At 48.8% G+C, this 20,435-nt stretch overlaps 1 protein-coding gene across 2 annotated transcripts in view; it reads right to left on the bottom strand.

Annotated features, from left to right (window-relative positions):
• RNF225 (ring finger protein 225) overlaps positions 1 to 16,173 on the bottom strand; it is a 78,563-nt gene extending 62,390 nt beyond the window's left edge. Inside the window, exon 1 of one of the 2 annotated variants that reach the window (XM_069237406.1) lies at positions 15,850 to 16,173. The gene's annotated coding sequence lies outside the window, so the exon portion shown is untranslated. Of the gene's footprint in view, positions 1 to 15,111; positions 15,458 to 15,849 lie in introns of those variants that run through there. The other variant, XM_069237407.1, reaches the window with a different exon arrangement.
• Between the last annotated feature and the right edge of the window lie 4,262 nt (positions 16,174 to 20,435).

Here is a 20,435-nt window from a genome sequence, read left to right as displayed (position 1 = left end):
CATATTTAAAGGCAGCCCCCATGTTAACCCATGAGAGGGATAGGCCTTGCAGCAGTGAAAATCGAATTTAGCAGTATTTCACTGTTTAGGAACAGATTAGAATATGTCCTACCTTAAACTTACACTGCACCCTGCCCATGGGGCTACCAAGGGCCTACCTTACGGGTGTCTTAGATGTAAGAAAAGGGAAGGTTTAGGCCTGGCAAGTGGGTACGCTTGCCAAGTTGAATTGGCAGTTTAAAACTGCACACACAGACACTGCAGTGGCAGGTCTGAGCCATGCTTACAGAGCTACTAATGTGGGTGGCACAACCAGTGCTGCAGGCCCACTAGTAACATTTGATTTACAGGCCCTGGGCACCTCTAGTGCACTGTACTAGGGACTTACCTGTAAATCAAATCCGATGATGGAGCCTGACCATTCAGGCCGCCGCGCCAAGAAGAAGAAGGCCTTCTGGGAGGGGGGGTGCTTTTAAGCCCCCCACTGGCTCGCGGCAGCCTAAACCGGTCCGGCTCCATCGTCGGACCAACATTTTCTCCCAGGCGCCACTTCCGCCCCCCACGCCTCGCGAGGCGTGTAGGCGGAAGTAGCTGGCCAGCCCACGCACAACTAGTGCGATGGTCCGGCCCCCGGTGTCCCCGAGCCTTAAGGGGCCGCGCTCCCCCCATGTTGGGGGGGGGGCGGGGTGCATTTCCAATATGCCAAATCATGGATGAACCAATTACATACACATTTTGTATAGGAGCACTTGCACTTTAGCACTGGTTAGCAATGGTAAAGTGCTCAGAGTAACAAAAACAGCAAAAACGGAGTCCAGCACCCATCAACCACCTGGGAAACAGAGGCAAAAAATTAAGGGAGACCATGCCAAGGATGAAAAGTCTAACAAAAAGGAACATTCTCTGAGATGGAAGTCTCACACTGGTCACCTTTTGTAACTGATAAAGCCACAACTGTGATATTTGGAGTCCGAAAACGACACCCGGGTGATGTCCTGTTACTGATGGCAATGTTTTGTATCTGCAAACATCACAAAAACAATATTTCGTACCTTAAAGCCCCTCACAGTTATGATACTCAGAAACTCACAATATATTTCACCATCAATATGGATGTCCTTGAACTACACCCCAACCCCAGAGCTGCAGAGAGAAGAGCCCTTAATTTGAACGCCCACATCCCTTGGAGGGCAGTCTCCTGACTCCAGCATGAGACTGTAGGTCTAGCAGGAATGTCATGGGCCATAAAGCAAGAAAGGTAAATGCTCCCCCCCTTTTCTCCTTGGATAGTTCTAAAAGATGCTCATAATTACTGTAGAGGTCCCTTTGTGAGCGTGGTGCGGGTGGGGTGTGAATGCACCTGCTGGGCCAATGATAGTTCCACACCATCCTTCTCTCATCTCCTCCCTGCCTTCCAGTTTCTTACAAACCCACCCACCTCCACTCTCTTTTTTCCCTTTCTGTGGCTTCTTTGTCCTTATGTCTTGCACCTCTTTTACTGCCCTCTCCCTTCTTCTTTTTGCCCTCCCATTTTTCCTCCACTTTCCCACACCTCCACCCTCATCCTCCTCGCTCACTTCTATACAACTTTCTTCTCAGTATCCCTCTCCTTTTGATCTTCTTCCTCCCTTTCTCTACTACATTAATAGCTTGACTTCTTTGTCCTCCTCCCTATATTTTTTGCTTCTTTCTCTCTCGCTTTTATCTCCTCTGCCCTTTCTCCTTTTCATCTACTGGCCACATTTCAGCCTCTCCTTTCCGCCTGTCCTCTCGCCTCGATTTCTTCCTCATTCTTTCCTGCATTTTTCTTCACCCCATTCTCTCGCCTCCACAGCTCCCGTATTTTCTTCCTCTCTGTCCACTCTGCCCTCTTTATCTCCTTTCTCATGTCTTCTTTCCTTTTCTTTACCTCTCCTTCTCTCTATACCCATTGCTCTTCTGCCTTCCTCCGTGCAACGTTTCTGTTAATCTTTTTTGTTCTTCCTATCATTTCTCCGTTACTTTCCTCTTCATCCCTTCTCATTCTTTACATTATGTCTGTCCTTGTTTTCTATTTTCTCTCCTCTCCCATATTGTTTTTTTATTTTTCCCTCTGCCGTCCCAGTTTCTACCCTCCATTTCTCTCTCCACATTCAAATATTCCCTCTCCCTTGCTCCTTCTCACATATATCTTTCCTCTCTCAACTCAGCCCATCTGTCTCACTGTTTTAGTCCTTCCTATTTAGTTTTCTTCCTCCTCCTGCCTCTTTTATTTCTAGGCTCCGTCACCATATATGTTTCCCTTTTCTTTTTCCCTTCTCTCTCTTTTTCTAGTCTATATTTTCTATCTCTTCAGTTCTATTTCTCTACCTATCTCTGCTCTCTTATCTTTCTCCTTCATCCTCCCCAGGTCTGATTTCACACCCTCCGCTATGACTTCCCTTCTTTTTCCTCTCTCCTGTAGGCCACCTCCCTCCTTCCTCCACCGCCCCCATAGCGGCTCTGGTCTCTTACCACCTCCTGACTGCTTTCCCTATGCCTCTGTTGCCTTCATCCCATCCTGCTATCCTAATTTTCGTCACCTCCACTGCCTTCTTTCTCTTTTCCCTTCTCTAACTCATTCATCCTGTTTTCACTCTTCACTTTTCATTCCCCTCAAAAGTCTTTCTCTTTAGAAGCCCTGTGTAAAGACTCCAAATGTCCGGCTGCACCGCACCCCTGTAACGATCTTTCTGGGTTTGCTAGAGCCAATGCTTAGCTTATAAAATTCAATAAACATATAAATACTGGTGCCAGCATTATTTTAGGTGTGGGCTGCCATCAGCCACTGCTGGAGCTGCCCACATCTACCCATGGCACTGCCCACTGAATCTAGAGGGCTGTCCACAGAGTGGGCACTAACAGCAAAGCTGCTTGCAATCCTCAACACTTGTCGAACTTTTAAAATGGCGGAGTATAAACAACTACCTCCAACAGGACTGAGAAAGCCTGATTTTTCACCCTAATGTAGGATTCAGGAGATTCTCCTCCAGAGAAACTTTTGAGAAAAACAGTGACAAATACTGAGGGTTACAGCTCAATTTTCATATAAATGCAGTAGAAATCCCGAGGTTCTGAAGGGGCACTAATGAAAACTCCAATATATTTGGCTTGTTTGTAAAAATAAATAAATAATTGCAAGGGACCAACATTTTTTCTTACTAGGGCACCCCTCACTGCCAGGAAAATCCACATCAGCCACTGGTGCCGCCCACTGCCATGACTTACTCCCATAAAAGTGCATTATTATAACGTTTGGCAACAGTTTGAGAAATAAATCACACAGATTGCTTGCATGGCCTGAGACCTGGGACATCCTGGTAGCAGTGGCAGGCACCGCTTGCTGTAATAGCTTCCCCAGAACACAGCAATGAATGCCCAAGACACCCTGTTCCTGGAAGCAACCTATAGGAAACCAGAACACTTCATGTTTCATGGCAACACACAGTTCCAGCTCTACAACTCTTCAACTCTTCAAACACAAAGCACTCGAGACAGGCAGGACTTCACATAAGCACTGGTGGTGATGGGAAAACAATTTAGAGCTAGGGACCCCCACCCACCCCCAATCAGTGGTGCAGCCAGTTCAGTGGCACCGGGGCCCATAGGTGAGAGAGGGACCCAGTGTGCTCTACATCAGTTGCTGTCTGCCTGCTGGGCTACCCTTGCCTCCTCCTAGTGCGATTTATAGTGCCTTGGGGCCTGGCCCTGGGCTGAAAATTTCCTCAAGTACTTTGAGAAAAAAGTGTCAGGGAGAGACAGAGAAAGAGAGGCTGTAGATGGGCACGAGGCACCACGGGCTAAGCAGGGGCGGGACATGCGCAGTGTACAGGCCCGTGCCTGCCTAGGTTCCTTCTCAACCCTGCCCCCAATTCATGCCGAACTCAAGACTGTATGCTGCTGCTGCCGGACTGAACCCCGCGCTGTTTGAATCTGTGCCCCCCCCCCCCACCCCCCCCCGGGTGGAGATTTCCGAAAATCGATCAGGAACAGAAAATAGGATTGGGAACGCAAATAAAAGTTGCCCCCATTAGTGAATTAGATAGATAAAAAAAATACGTATGTTTGCATATCAGTGCAGTATTGAACCTGTAAAAGCCGGCCTTTGCTAACACAGCGCCCTGGGCGAGTGTAGAGAGAATTTTGGCACCCTTGCTGATGGTAGTGAATTACATGAAGCAGCGGGGGTCTCTTTTGTGTTCACTGGTCCCTTCCGGGATAAGCAGCAACTGGCACCTGAACAGAAACACCCCTGGACCTCCCCCACTCATCTAAATCACCGATAGCTTAGCCGCCTCATCAGAGGATGGTTTTGTGTGTGTGTCAGCAGGGGACAGAGGGTGAAGAGAGGGCAAGGAATGGGGCTAAAGAGGTGTTAAAACATCACTGTGTTATGATAACGAAGGGCTAAAACCACTTTAAACTGGCCAATCATGGACAAGGACAAGGCTGGAGCAGGATGAGAAGGGTGCTGCTGTTGGCACAACCTTAACCTACACAGCTCTGTGCGCCCCTCCGAATATTGGCGCCCTGGGGCCAGCTCGTCCATGCTAAATAAAGGCCGGCCCTGCTGTGAAGCCACACTGTGTAAGCTTTTTTTCAATATATGAAAGACTGCGTGAATTTGAGCTTTCTGAGGGGACTGTTTGTGGCAGAATCAGCAGTTAAAACAGACCACCAATAAGCAACCAAAAAACACCACCACACTGTCATATCAGCCCCTCGGGCACTGCCGGATGGCCCTATAGGCCAGAACGACGACCTTGCGTTCAGCCTGTGGTAACCAATGAGCAGCTTGCAAAGGTGGCAAAGATGAGAAAGGCGTGCGCGTGCGTGGAGCTACCTGCCCTGTAAGCCCTCACTCACTCCCAGAGTGAGGCCTGCCTAAACATTGCCATCTTGAGAACTCATAATGTCCTGGGTACTTGAGTCAAAGTCCGGATGACTACGAGGCAGAACTCTTTTATAACAGTTTCAAACTCAAGAAGTTTAAATATATTGTTTCAGAAATAGACGTTTAGGAATTGTGAGGCTTCCAAGCATTTGATACCAGTAACATGATGAAAGTCGTGATTTAGACAGACAATTTATTAGCGAGGGCGTGTTCATAGATTTAAAGCGTTTAGCCTTGTGCAGGCCCGAATTTCTTACTAATTATTGCCTATGGCTATTTGTGGTATAACTCTGTTCGGCTGTGGCGGCCTGTATGAAAACCAGAATTACGAACCAGTATTGGTTCAACGTCCCCACAATAGATGCCACTGGGCGCAGCTACCTGGAAACCATTAGCTGGGCGGCTGTTATTTCACATCATACTCATGCAGTTAAAATGTTCCTCAAGTATCTGCCTTTTCGAGAGGCAACCTGCACCGTTTAAACCATTCACTCCGAAAGATTACCCAGGCACTCTATGCACATTGGAGCGAATTGTGACCCCAATCTGGGGCACAACGCCCGAAATAAATACTACTGTAGACAGTACAAAACATCCATGTTTATCTGTTATCCACCAATAGACTACAAAACACCCATGTGTACAGGGAGTGCAGAATTATTAGGCAAATTAGTATTTTGACCACATCATCCTCTTTATGCATGTCGTCTTACTCCAAGCTGTATAGGCTCGAAAGCCTACTACCAATTAAGCATATTAGGTGATGTGCATCTCTGTAATGAGAAGGGGTGTGGTCTAATGACATCAACACCCTATATCAGGTGTGCATAATTATTAGGCAACTTCCTTTCCTTTGGCAAAATGGGTCAAAAGAAGGACTTGACAGGCTCAGAAAAGTCAAAAATAGTGAGATATCTTGCAGAGGGATGCAGCACTCTTAAAATTGCAAAGCTTCTGAAGCGTGATCATCGAACAATCAAGCGTTTCTTTCAAAATAGTCAACAGGGTCGCAAGAAGCGTGTGGAAAAACCAAGGCGCAAAATTACTGCCCATGAACTGAGAAAAGTCAAGCGTGCAGCTGCCACGATGCCACTTGCCACCAGTTTGGCCATATTTCAGAGCTGCAACATCACTGGAGTGCCCAAAAGCACAAGGTGTGCAATACTCAGAGACATGGCCAAGGTAAGAAAGGCTGAAAGATGACCACCACTGAACAAGACACACAAGCTGAAACGTCAAGACTGGGCCAAGAAATATCTCAAGACTGATTTTTCTAAGGTTTTATGGACTGATGAAATGAGAGTGAGTCTTGATGGGCCAGATGGATGGGCCCGTGGCTGGATTGGTAAAGGGCAGAGAGCTCCAGTCCGACTCAGACGCCAGCAAGGTGGAGGTGGAGTACTGGTTTGGGCTGGTATCATCAAAGATGAGCTTGTGGGGCCTTTTCGGGTTGAGGATGGAGTCAAGCTCAACTCCCAGTCCTACTGCCAGTTCCTGGAAGACACCTTCTTCAAGCAGTGGTACAGGAAGAAGTCTGCATCCTTCAAGAAAAACATGATTTTCATGCAGGACAATGCTCCATCACACGCGTCCAAGTACTCCACAGCGTGGCTGGCAAGAAAGGGTATAAAAGAAGGAAATCTAATGACATGGCCTCCTTGTTCACCTGATCTGAACCCCATTGAGAACCTGTGGTCCATCATCAAATGTGAGATTTACAAGGAGGGAAAACAGTACACCTCTCTGAACAGTGTCAGGGAGGCTGTGGTTGCTGCTGCACGCAATGTTGATGGTGAACAGATCAAAACACTGACAGAATCCATGGATGGCAGGCTTTTGAGTGTCCTTGCAAAGAAAGGTGGCTATATTGGTCACTGATTTGTTTTTGTTTTGTTTTTGAATGTCAGAAATGTATATTTGTGAATGTCGAGATGTTATATTGGTTTCACTGGTAATAATAAATAATTGAAATGGGTATATATTTGTTTTTTGTTAAGTTGCCTAATAATTATGCACAGTAATAGTCACCTGCACACACAGATATCCCCCTAACATAGCTAAAACTAAAAACAAACTAAAAACTACTTACACAAATATTCAGCTTTGATATTAATGAGTTTTTTGGGTACATTGAGAACATGGTTGTTGTTCAATAATAAACTTAATCCTCAAAAATACGACTTGCCTAATAATTCTGCACTCCCTGTATCTTTATCCATGTAAGTGTAAATTTGGAGCACTTAGTAAAATCTGCCCTGCTTTCCGCCGCCACAGTGTACTAATAAAGCACTGTTCATATCCCCTTTGCACGTGTGTATGGCAGTGATAACACTGAGGTTAGGTGAGGCACATGGTCTCTTGTTTTTAAGATAACTATTTTGCGTCTCAATTTCTAACTGTGTTTAAATAAGTTTGCTCAGCCCTCCCCAGTATGCAGCATAGGCAGTAAGCTGTATACAGATGTGGGCATTTCACCCTGTATGCTGTCAGTGTTGCAGGACAGAGGTGAGGATCATAAAGGTTTTGTCCTTGGTTAATCCAATGATTTATATAGCCTCCCAGATTGCATTAGTACAAAAGTTCCATTCTTTATTTAGAGTGCAAGCTTGTGAATTCCTTAGATATTCCAAAAATGTGCTTCACTACTTTTGAACATATAGCCAACATGCGTTTTGCCCCGTAGTGACCAACCTGGGGCTTTTCCAAGGCTATTTATACATCATAGTTAAAGCACCAATAAAAAAAATATATATAATAAGAATATTTTCCTTTATGGCTGCATATCCTTACCCACCACAATGGCGCCTTTCAGATGAGGATTTAATGTGGCTTGCCCGTCCCTGTGAAGAATTAAAGGTCCTTACCTGAGACTGCACTCATTTGGAATCTCTTTGACATCACCAGCCCATGGTGGTATAATTATGTTGCAGCACAACCACTAATTTTGGGCTACTTTGGGTTCTATATGCTTAGAGTCTATGATTCCTAATTTATGGGAAAATGATGTGCTTTCCCCCTTCTTTTATTCCATGCTTGTTATGTGGAATCTGACCGGTATCCCCTGCGGTGAACATTTGGACTTGTAATAACATCTGGTCTTGGGTCTCTATATTGGTAATGTATGACATTGGATTATAACTATGATTGATTACAGTTCTTATCTGTAATGCTTTTAAGTAATCAAACAATAAATTCATTAATTCACTATGCTTAATTTTGCTATATCACCATTAAAATGAATATCATTTTGAATATGGGACATCACATTTTCTGCGATTTTGCAATTCTGCAATTTTTTGATATTTTCAACTCCAATGGGGTACATTGGTTTTAATTGTATGATGTTATATATTGGTATTGATGTATTTACTTTCCCTATATTTATTCTTATCTTTATTTTTTCACTTCCTCTCTGTTTTTTCTGTTTTCCTTTCCTCATTGACGTTTATGGTGTTTATCGTTTGAATAGTGTCCTGCGTTAGGTTTCCTGCACCTTTATCACTGTGTGATTTATGTATGATTGCTAAAAACAGTCTTCTATTGATGCTTTTACTATGATGTATAATTAACCTTGAAAAAGCCCTCGGCTTGCTAGCCACCAGGGAGTGAAACACGTGCTGGCCGCTTGATCAAAAGTAGTGAAGTACACTTTGAGAATATCTAAGGAATTCACAAGCTTGCAGTCTAAATAAAGAATGGAATTTGTATACTAATCGAATCTGGGTGTCTGTATCAATCATTGGATTATCCAAGGACGAAATCTTTATGGTCCTCAGCTCTGCCCTACAACACTGGAAGTGTAGTTACCTGAATGGATTAGGCGTACACCGTCCTTCAGGACAGCTGATTTTTCAAATTACCCATTCATTTAGTGTGGGCCATGCCAACGACTTTCACCCCTGTGTCTTTCAGATTCACCCTGTATACAGTACTGCCTGGGAAGTGTGCACAGATCTGCCCGGTCACTTGTATGTGTTCAGGGACATATTCAGAAGATTTTATCTACCACAGAAGCCAGTTCTTATTTGTGCATGTTTTCAGCAGTGCCCAGTAGGATCCAGCGCTAATCACTCATTTTACTATTGATTTGATCAGAAGTGTCCACAGCCCACTATTCCTACCAACACTTCCAAAATGGATTAATTTACACTTAATATTTGAGTGCAGGCTAAGGTAATAATAATGCTTATTGTATTCTACAGTTCAATAGTACCTGTTTTTCATCCCCCACAGGATAAAAAACTGTGAATTTGCTTGCTGGGTTCTGAATTTGTGACTTGCTGGTTACACAGAGATCGCCACAGCTGAAGCTCAGACCACTGAATTATATTGCTGATATCAAGAAAACATGCATCACTTTTTATTCAGTGAACGTAAAATATTTCTGCCTTTACTAAGCGATGTGCCAACCATTCTCCTTCCATGGTGTGTGATAGTCCTTCCAGATCTCCTCACCTGAGTGTGTCCCTCCACACGGCAACATACTTTTCACTGTTTCACAATTTTTTATTTTCTTCCATCCTTCTTCAGAGTGAACTCATATACCCAGGTAGCATCACTGATCATATAATGCTTACTGCTATGTTTTACTTCAGTGCTGCAATGAAAATGTGAGTTCCCTGGGGTGAAAGGAAGGGGAAGTAAGCCAAACCTTGCACTTGGCCAATGTTTGTGCCTCATGGTCCATGGATCAGTCTGACGCACAGCTTCGCTCTGACTTGATATGTCATCTGTACAGTTCTTTAAAACACACATAAAGTGGGATTTGGCTACACCTTATGACTTATTACTTGCTCACCGCATGCTGCTGGACGTTTGGTGCATTGTTCTGCCTTCTCTGGAGTGCTTGCATTGCAATGCGTGAGGGACTATTTTATATCTCAAAAGTACACTAATCCATATCACACATTCAGATATTCATCCCATAAGTACAATGGTTTTGTCTTTTTTTGCTGCTGCAGGTTTTTCCTTAAGGTTTTAGTCCGAAACCAAAATGTCAGTCAGATCTATTGGATTTGCTAGTGCTTGTTCTGTTTGGGAACGCTAGTCAGACCTATTGCACAATATGAGCCGGGAATAACGTGAGAAATGTCGATGCACCGGGTAAAGTAGCATACTGCCACCGAAACGCTCCTGCCACCTGTTGGGATATTCAATGGGTGGTTCAAAAATACAAATGTCCACATCTTTGACGAGTTAATAGTCAGTACTGACCTAGAGTGACATTGGTTCGATTTCCCAACCGAGAGTAACCTTTGATGGCCCTGTGTGCTTTGGATAGGTGTTCCGACATCCAATAATTGACTGTGCTACTAGCCTACATGTCTTGTACAGGCCAAGAAGTCAAGAGGTGGGCTCTTGCCGCCAACCCTATGGGCCTGCACTATCTCTACAACTCTTTAATGGCCTAGACTAGGATGTCAGCAGAGAGTGAGTCAGAGATCCCCAGAAAGCTGCATAGCCGCGAAATGGCTTCGCGAGTTAAACACTCGCCTCTGAAATAGGCAGTGATCTGCAATTTAAGAGTGTGGCTACTGGCAAATGTGGTTAGGCCATTAAACATTAGGTAATAGTGCAACCGGTTGTGTTGGTTATAGGCAGACATGAAACGGTGCATAAAAACACATCATTATCATTGGTACAGCAGGTTCAGTGGTACCGCGACTGAGTGAGCCTTAGGGAGGGCTGCCTTTTGCTACCCAAACAGGATCGAAATGTTGAAATGGGCCGATGGCGCTAGAGTGCTGCATGGAAGGCCTCCCAGAGGGTGCGGCTGCCACCCGGTAAAGGGCTCGTTAAAGGTGACCTTTCCCTCAGACCTCTCTGACGTGCTACCACTCTGCGTCACTCAGGCGCATGCAAAGAGTGAGGGGGGTGGGAAGGGGAGTTTGTGTGTGTGTGTGTGTGCGCGCGCGTGTGAGTGCGCGCGCTTGCTTTTTTGTGTTCTGTAAGACAACTCATCTGAAGGAGCGCCCCAGCCTGGCGAGAAACGCCGGACTACCAAATCGATCCGAGAAGAACTGGGATTTGAGGTGCGCCCCAAACTGTTTACACGGGGGGCGGGAAGAGGGGCCTTTGTAGTGTTTTTATGCAGGGTCACGCGGTGCCTGGCTGAGTGGAACCCACAGGTACGACAATGAGGGTTCGCAATGCGACGCTAAGGTCCATTTGGACTTTTTTGTCTACACAGTAGAATACTTTACCTATGGAATAACAACTTCCATTGTCCCCACTCAAATGTGACGATGTTATTTCCTAGCCCGACCCTAAAAACGTTTGAGGTTTTACTCCGGTCACTGTGGCCTGATTAAATCTCAATTGATAGGGCGGTAAATAACTTAGAGAGCTTACAAAAGCCCAGGAACGTGCAGGTTCTCAAGGGCATACCACTTTTGTAGGTGAACCCAACCTAGAGAGCCCATGGCCACACCTGGAAAGTCCACCCCCATGACAATATTTCCCAGTGAGTTAATTCAATTTTCGAGGGCTGAACACCAGCGATTCTGTGAATCAGGAATAGTTCCTGGCCTTGTAAATTAATTTTTTCTACAACTAATATGAAGGTAAGTTTGAAAAAGCGTTATGACTCAAGTTCATTAGCCCACTGGACTATGACATCTTCGTTAGAATCGCTACACATCTCCTACAAAGACTTCAGACCATACAGTGGTCCACGTACATTAACCACCGCCTGAACGTCCAACCATTGAGAAGACTACTCTCTGCCTCCCTTTCACTAGCCCTTACTCCCCGCATCTACTGAAGCAGAAGTGAAGGACCTTCCTTCTACACATTCCAGCAAAAACCTGGAACAGCCTCCTGTCACACCTCTGGACCATCACCTCACTTCTGGAATTCCGAAGGGCCCTCAAGACCTGGTTGTTCAAATAAGCCTCCGGGTCCTGCAAGTGCCTGGATACCTTACTGGGTGATTGGCCACACTTTATAAATCCTGATTGATTAATTAATTCATAGTCCCCACACCTGCAGCCCAACGCTTTGATGTTGGTGCTGGGAGAGCCTTGTACAAAATACCCTTCAATCTCCAGCAATTTGAGGGGTTACTTGTGGGGTATTAGATATGAGCGAGCCTTAAGTCGGCCTTAACCTCGGGGGTATTGTACAGTCACAGTTGGCCTGTGTCCCCTGATGTCATGGGCGGAAGTCCCCTGCAAACAGGTAGCGTGTCTGCATGTTTTCACAGGGGTCTCTATTACAGAGAGCTCTCTAGGAGTTGGCACCTAGCCAGGGGTTTGGCCGACCCTGATCATGCCAGGGGTCACCCAGCTGGCGGCAGCCAGGTTTAAGGGGTCGAACGCAGGTTGTGCTCCAGATCTACCAAGTCTGTTTGAGGGGTCAGCTCCAGGTTTGTACCTTGCCAGGCACCCACAGCAAATAGTAGTAGGGTGCCAAAAGTCACTTCACGGGCAGGAGCCAAGGAGGGAGTAATTTGCCCATTTCGCCAACATGGAGGGTCACCCACATTTAGGCCATTGTGAGGCGAGGGAACAGCCTCTTTCTCTCTTCACTGCGCACCATGAACCATATACTGCATCACCTACCCACCTGGGGAGGAAGGCGGAATTGGCGGATTTCATGCAGCAGAAAAAGGGGGCTCCCCAAAAATTTTGGTCTGAACTTACACCTTGGAGGGGTGTTTCTTTGTGTGGACGCTGGGCAGGCAGGAGGGGGACTAACCTGCCGGTGGTCCTGGACCTTTCTGCCCTACACTGGGATGCCTGGAGTTGAACATTTTTGGGATTTTGCCTGGTGACAGGTACCCCGGCAGGGCCTGAGTGCTATGCGGTGTCCTGGATATGTCTTGGTATGGAACTGCAGATATTGCCCATCCCTTCGTGTGATGGAGGAAAAGACACTACTAAATCATGCCCTGGATGCCCTTGGATGAGGACGGGATCGATGGATGAGGAAAGGGGCCTTCACACTTTTTGCATCCTGACATGTTGCTCTTTAATGGAAGGTGGAGACTACTGTGGTATTGCTTGCACAATATTGCTGTTTTTGATGATCTTATGTTCTCTATTATGGTCTGTGTTCTCATAGCAATAATGTCTGCCTAACTATGAATATAATATATTTCTGATACTATGGGGGTCATTCCTACTTTGGCGGGCGGCGGAGGCCGCCCGCCAAAGTACCCCCGCCAGAACACCGCTGCGCGGTCAAAAGACCGCTGCGGTGATTCTGGCTTTCCCGCTGGGCTGGCGGGCGACCGCCAGAAGGCCGCCCGCCAGCCCAGCGGGAAAGCGCCTTCAACGAGGAAGCTGGCTCCGACTGGAGCCGGCGGAGTTGAAGGCGTGCGACGGGTGCAGTAGCACCTGTCGCGATTTTCAGTGTGGGGCCCTCTTACGGGGCCCCCTGCAGTGCCCTTGCCATTGGCATGGGCACGGCAGGGGCCCCCAGGGGCCCCACAACACCCCATACCGCCATCCTGTTCCTGGCGGCCAAAACCGCCAGGAACAGGATGGTGGTATGGGGGTCGGAATCCCCATGGCGGCGCAGCTGGGCAGCGGAAAACCGGCGGTACACCGCCGGTTTTCCGTTTCTGACCGCGGCTGTACCGCCACGGTCAGAATTGCCCTGGATGCACCGCCAGCCTGTTGGCGGTGCATCCGCGGTACCCTACCCTGGCGGTCTCGGACCGCCAGGGTAGGAATGACCCCCTATGTGACTATATGAATAAAAGGCTACAACATGGTCAAACCACCTTAATGGCAATGGTCTGTCTCCTGGGGAACTGTTTCAGTGGGGGGCAGCGACTTACACATTGTGAGCGCACTGTACGATGTGGCAGACTCTGTTTCCGAGAGACGCCAGCCATACAACAGAGGCTGAAACATTGAATCGTCCACTTTGTGACAGGCTGGTGCCAGGGGTAGGAGCTTCAGACTGTGTGGCCACCAGCTAGTAGCAGGCCAGTGTCAGGAGGTGTCAGGCTAAAGAGAGGTGACAGGATTCCTGGGTATTGCCAGAGCCCACTGTGCCAATGCGACAATTGAATCGGAGATTGTTTTCAGAGGATAGCAGGCTGTACGCCAACGGTCTGGCCATGCGTTGTGCCAAGGCGGTACAAGATCGGTAGCAAGAAAAGGCACTCGAAATTGTTACCAACAGGCGGGTGCCAGGGTCGCAATCCCAGCATGTGCGGAGGGGTTATCAGCCCAGTGCTAGAGGAGTAACACGGATTGTGTCCCTCTGGTGGCAAGCTGTACCGATGGCCGCGACCTATCCTTGTGCCCAGGACACACCAGGCTGGTCCCAGATCCTTGTGTGCTGCAGGTGCCAGGTCAGTGGAAGGGTTGCAAGGCTGATTTCCGTCAAGGAAGTATCAGTTTAGTTTAAAGGGCTGGGCTCCTCGGCGATGCCCACCTGGTACCAGTCCAGTGAGAGGGTTTGAGGCCGGTGGGTGTTTTTATGAACGTTTCTTCATATGTCTCGTCCTCCTTGACAGGTCCATCAGCTAAAATTACATATAATCAGGACCACTAGAATTATGAAGTAGCGTTGATTAAACTATGTGGTTAGAAAAGGCGAATTATGCGGCGTAATGAGGCACGTTTCGAGATAGTATTACCACTTTATTTTGTCATGTTATTTACACAGCTTAACACAACGACGGGTTCGCCTCTCAGTACCAGTTTAACACCCAAATACAGCAGTAAGCAAATGCAAGGGGATCAGTCAACATTTGGAAAGGACCGTCCACTGTACGGAAACACGTGTGACCGCGTTTTTAGCAACTTTTTTTTGTGTGAGCTAGAAAAAAAATTGTATGTTCAGCTCGGAAAATTATGCTTCAATTGATGGATCATGTTACAAATCCAGCAAATCCGTAATCATGCGGAAAACGCTGCAGCCGCAAAATCGTCTAATCCCAGTGGCCATGCTTATAGTGAGCAGGTGGTGGGAAGCCGGCGATATGGTCCAACGTGTACGGCAATATGACGTTGAAAACGACTACTGCAATCGGTCCACAATCTCACTGCCTCCCCAGCCACCCGCCCACCCTTCATCGGGTTGTCAGTCTCTCACCACATTCCTCCATCCAGAGATCTACCCATTCAACTGTTTCTCTTGCCATCTATTCATCCACCTTCCACCTATCTCTTGAACTGTCTCTCGAGACATCTCTCCTCCCAGCCCTCTTCCAAACTCTGTCGCCATCTCTCCACACGTACCTGCCGTCATCTCTTCAGTCAACAATCTTCTGATCTTTCGCTCCATCCATCTTCAAAACGTCTGTCGAGTCAGTGCGCGTGTATCTCTCCCCCATCTCTCTGCCTGTCCGTCCAACTTTCTTCCTAGCTGTCTCTGTTCCCATACGTCCACCCTACTCTCTTCATACATGTCTCGGGCCATCTCCCATTTCTCTGTGTTAATATTCCATTTCTACCCCTCCGCCCGTCTCTCTCTCTCCACCGTCTCGCTGCTTCACTCACCCCAACTGCTCTTTCAGTCTCCGTTCTCGCTCGCACTCTCTCCAATCAATCCTTCTCTCTTTTTGCATCCCTTTCTCGATGTCTCTTTTTGTTTCCCGCCCCATTTACTTTTCTCTTTCCATCTGTTTTTCTGTGTCTTTCTACCCCTCTCTTCCACTCGCTTTATTCGCCTAGACATTCTCTCTCGCCCAGTTACTCTCATTTCAGTTACTCTCTCGCGTTCTCTCTCTTTTCTTTTCCTCTTACCCCCCTCTCTATACACCTGCACTCCTTTCCCATTGTCCTTAAATCTTCACATCAGCCTCTCATTCCATCTCTTTTCTTCCCCTCATGTCCACCCTCTGCCCCCGTTTCGTCTTACTCTCTGCCCCCTCCCTTTCTTACCCTCTCCCTCTCCGCCCGTCTGTCTCTCCTCCCTCTACGGGCAAAGCCCCCCGCCCCACTATTTGGCAGTTCAATTACAGGTTTGTCTCTCACCTTTCGTCCTCCCATCGCCTGTCTCCGAGGGTCTCCTCTCACGTCCAGCGGCTCCGTCCCATGTCCGGTGGTCCTTTTTTCGGCTAAGACTGTCTGGATGCACCCCCCTCCTCAGGTGCGCTCTCTCCTCGTCCAGAGTGCCCTCTCCGTCCACCTGCTGTCGCACCACCCCCTCCAGGCCCCGAGCTCTCTCCTGACCTCTCCTGCCCCAGGTGTCCGCTCTGTGCGGCTCCTCTGCCCTCTCCCGCTTCTCGCCAGCTTCTGCCCCGGCGGCGGTTTGAAGATTTTTATCTGCCTCCTTGGCGGCCGTCCCTCGACCCAGCATGCCGTGCGCCGGGCCTGCCAGCCCTACCTGTCAGGTGAGGCCGAGCGCCTGCAGCCCGGGTAGGAATCCCAACCGACCGGCCCGACGGGTTCGGAGAGGAGGCTGGTGCTGGCCTGGCACCGGGCCGTTCGCTGCCGCCGCTGCAGCGGGCCGGGGGTGAAGCGTCAGGCGCAGATGGGCGAAGGGTCAGGGGCAGGTGTACATGAAGCGTCGGATGCAGGTTGGCGAAGAGGCAGGTGTATATCAGGTCCAGGAGTGACAGGTGCAAGGGAAGAGTTAGGGGCAGGTGTACCTGAAGAGGCAGGCGCAGGTGGATGAAGTGTCAGGGGCAGGTGTATATCAGGTCCAGGAGTGACAGGTGCAAGTGAAGAGTCAGGGGCAGGTGTACCTGAAGCGTCAGGGGCAGGAGGCGAAGTGTCAGGGTCAGGTGTATCTCAGGCCCAGGAGTGACAGGTGCAGGTGAAGAGTCAGGGGCAGGTGTACCTGAAGAGGCAGACGCAGGTGGGTGAAGTGTCAGGGGCAGGTGTACCTGAAGCATCAGTCCCAGGGGTGACAGGTGTAGGTGAAGAGCCAGGGCATGTGGGTGAATTTTCAGGTGCAGGTGTACCTGAAGAGTCAAGCGCCTGTATAGGTGAAGATAGAAGCACAGGTACAGGTGAGGAGTTAAGTGCAGGTGTATGTGAATAATCACACAGGTATGTGAGGTACTAGGCACAGGCGTAGATGAAGAGTCAGGCACAAGTGTACCCGAAGAGTCAAACACAGGTTGGCGAAGACCTAGGCACAGGCGTAGGTGAAGAGTCAAGTGCAGGTGGATCTGAAGAGTCAGGTGCAGGTCTAAGTGAAGAGGCAGGCATTGGTGTAGGCGAGGAGTCAGGCAGAGGTGTAGATGAAGATTGAGGCCCAGGTATATGTGAGGAGTCACACACAGGTGTAGGTGAAGAGTCAGTCACATGAGTACCTGAATTGTTAGGCGCAGGTGTAGGTGAAGAGTCAGGAATAGATTGGTGAAGGCTGAGGAACAGGTGTAGATAAAGAGGCAAGCACAGGTGAGTGAAGAACTAGGCATAGGTGTATGTGAAGAGTCAGGTGCAGGTGTAGCTGAAGAGTCAGGCCCAGGTGTGTCTAATTATCAGGTGCAGATGTACCTGAAGAGTCAGACACAAGAGTACCTGAAGAATCAGGCACATATGTACCTGAAGAGTCTCACACAGGTGAGTGAAGAACTAGGAGGTGAGTGAAGAACTATGCTCAGGTGTAGGTGAAGAGTCAGGCACAGATGGACCTGAAGAGGCAGACACGTTTAGGTGATGTCAGGTGGGCGTGTACTTGAAAAGTCAGATGAAGGTGTAGTTGAAGAATCAGGCACAGGTGTACCTGAAGAATAAGGAGCAGGTGTGGGTAAAGAGTGGCAGAAGTGAGTGGAGAGTAGGTGAAGAGTTAGGCATTGCCACAGGTGGGGGACGAAGTAGGAACACATGTAGGTGAGAAATCAGGCAAACATGTACCAGAAGAGTTAGGCACAGTTGTATTTGAGGAGTATGGTGTAGATGTATCTGTGGAATCAGGCACAGGTGTATCTGAATAGGCAAAGAGCCAGGCACAGGTGTACCTAAAGAGTCGGGCACAGGTAGGTGGGTCAAGAGCTAGGCACTGATGTATGCACAGGTGTATCTGAAGAGTCAGACACAGGTATAAGTAAAGTGTGAGGCTTAGATGGTTGAAGAAATAGGCATAGGTGAAAGTGAAGAGTTAGGCATAGGTGTACAGTCAGGCACAAATGTGTGAAGAAATAAGCACAGGTGTAGGTGAAGAATCAGGCACGCATGTAGGTGATCAGACAGGTGCAGGTACCCCTGAAGTGTCAGGCCCAGGTGCAGGTGACCAGTTAGGCATAGGCGTAAGTGAAGAGTCAGACACAGGTGGGCAAAGAAATAGGCACTGGTATATGTGAAGTCAGACGCAGGTGTAGTTGAAGAGTCACACACAGGTTGGTGAAGAACTAGGTACAGGTGTGGGTGAAAAGCCAGGCATAGGTGAAGGTGAAGAGCCTGGCACAGGTATACTTGAAGAGCCAGGTGCCGATGTAGGTGAAAATTCTGATGGATACACCTACCTGTGGATTCCTCACCAAAAGAATTCTCCCCTCGCACCAGCCTCGACGGAAATTTCTTCTAGCTCTGCACGTCGACGATGACGTTACAAACGCCCGACTCCACGCGACGCCACATGACGTCATCCAGGCAATAAGAAGCCCTCGTCGACGTGCAGACGTCAGTTCCCTTTTTTCCGTGCCCGAATAACGGTTGTTTCTTCGAGGCTCACAGGGAGCTACTGTTACCAACTGACGGTTACGATGTCACAGCCCAGAAAATCCATCTTTAAACCTTGTAACCAATGCGGGGGTCGGATGTCGGTTACCAACCCCCACGATAACTGCCTCTGGTGCCTTAGTTCAGATCATGAGGTCGAGGCGTGCGGTTCGTGCCAGCGCATGAACCCTAAGGTGCTCAAAGAAAAAGAGGCGAAGTTATTCTTGGCTCGGTCCAAGAAGAAGAAAGAGAGGCGTCATAGGAGGGAGTCTTCGTCGAGATCCTCGAGGTCTCGCCACCATCATAGTGGCTCTCGGCGCCGTCATGGATCTCGGCGCCGATCGAGCAAGGGTCGGTCCAGGTCTAGATCGGCTTCTCCGTCGGCTCGGCGTCGTCCGACGTGGGAGATAAGCCCGAGCGTCACCCCTCCTCATCCGACGACCCCGACGTCACCCGGGTCGGTCTTTGAGGTCGAACCTCTCCAGAGGCCTGAAGGTTCTCCTGGCCAGGAGTTACCCGGACCCTCTTCGGCAGCTTTGCTGGCGCCGGTGCAGCAACAACAGTACCCGGCTTTCCCGACTCCGGGATCGGATCCTGCAGCGTTTTTGAACGCTATGTTTAACATCTTTGCTTCCATGGCGCCGGGTGGAAGTCACGCAGGTCCGTCTGGTCCTTTGGCCTACGATTTGGGTGTTCCGGCGTCTTTCAAGTCGGCGCCGTTCACCCCGTTTATGTCTACTGCGTCTGAAGCGGCGCCAATGGCTACACCTGTTTCGGCGCCGGTGGATTCGCCTCGGATCCCATCGACGTCTAGGATCGCTGTGGAGATGGAGCCTCTGGCTTCGGACGGATCCGAGGCTCGGTGCCGACGGAGGTCTTCGGCGTCGGCTGACGCCTTGTCGACTCCAGGCTTGGAGTCCAGACTTAGATCAAGGCGTCTGGCCCTCCGTCTCTTGGAAGAAGAAGAGTACACAAGGCAACACCTGGAGGAAGGAGAAGTTGTTGAGCCCTCAGGTGATTTCCAGGGTCTAGACTCAGCTAGCGGCCTGGACACTACCCCGGAGTGGGATCTAGCTTCTCCTGGAGAGATCACAGAGGAGGCAGCTACGTTCCATAAGGTCATTTGTAAAGCTGCAGACATTTTGGATATTACTCTTCCCACCGCGGAGGTTAAGAGAAATTTGCTGACTGAGGTCCTCCATCCAACATCTGCTTCTGCTGAGCCTCTTCATCCATTCAATGAGGCTCTGCTGGACCCTATAAAGGATATTTGGATGAAGCCTGTATCCACCGCTGCAGTCAACAGGGCGGTGGCTCGGCGTTACAGGACGGCGCCTGGGGATCCGGTGTTTCTCTCCAGGCAACCAACTCCGGAGAGCCTTGTAGTCCAAGCATCATGTTCCTCCAGATCCTCTCCTGGCTCGTTTCCTGGGGTTCCTGCTGATAGAGAGTCGAAAAAGATGGACCATGCTGCTAAAAAGACTTTTTCATCGTGCAGTATGGCCCTGAAATCTTCTAACGCCACATGTATACTAGGACGTTACATACATGCCCTTATGGAAGAGGCAAAGGGCCATCCTAATGTATCACAGGAGATGCTGCAACTCTTTTCGGATGCTCAAGCGGCTGCGATGCAAGTCATCCAGTCTGGTTTGGACACTTCGGACTCGGTGGCTAGGGCTATGGGCACGACAATAGTCTCTAGAAGGCAGTCTTGGCTCAGATCATCTGGCTTCTCAACGGACGTGCAGGCTACGCTCCTGGATCTCCCGTTTGAGGGGGAAAGGCTCTTCGGTTTTAAGGCTGACTCTGCCTTAGAACGCTTTAAAGAGAGCAGAGCAACAGCTAGATCCTTGGGACTCCAGACGTCGGCCTCATCCACCTTTAGAGGCTTTCGCAGATTTAAAGGTTTTGGTCATGGTTCCTTTCGAGGAAGACTGCAAGGACCA

This window comes from Pleurodeles waltl, chromosome 6, assembly GCF_031143425.1.
Source record: "Pleurodeles waltl isolate 20211129_DDA chromosome 6, aPleWal1.hap1.20221129, whole genome shotgun sequence".
In the NCBI taxonomy this organism is placed as follows: domain Eukaryota; kingdom Metazoa; phylum Chordata; class Amphibia; order Caudata; family Salamandridae; genus Pleurodeles; species Pleurodeles waltl.
Note: the sequence above shows the minus strand (reverse complement) of the source record. Positions and strands in the feature narration are given on the sequence as shown.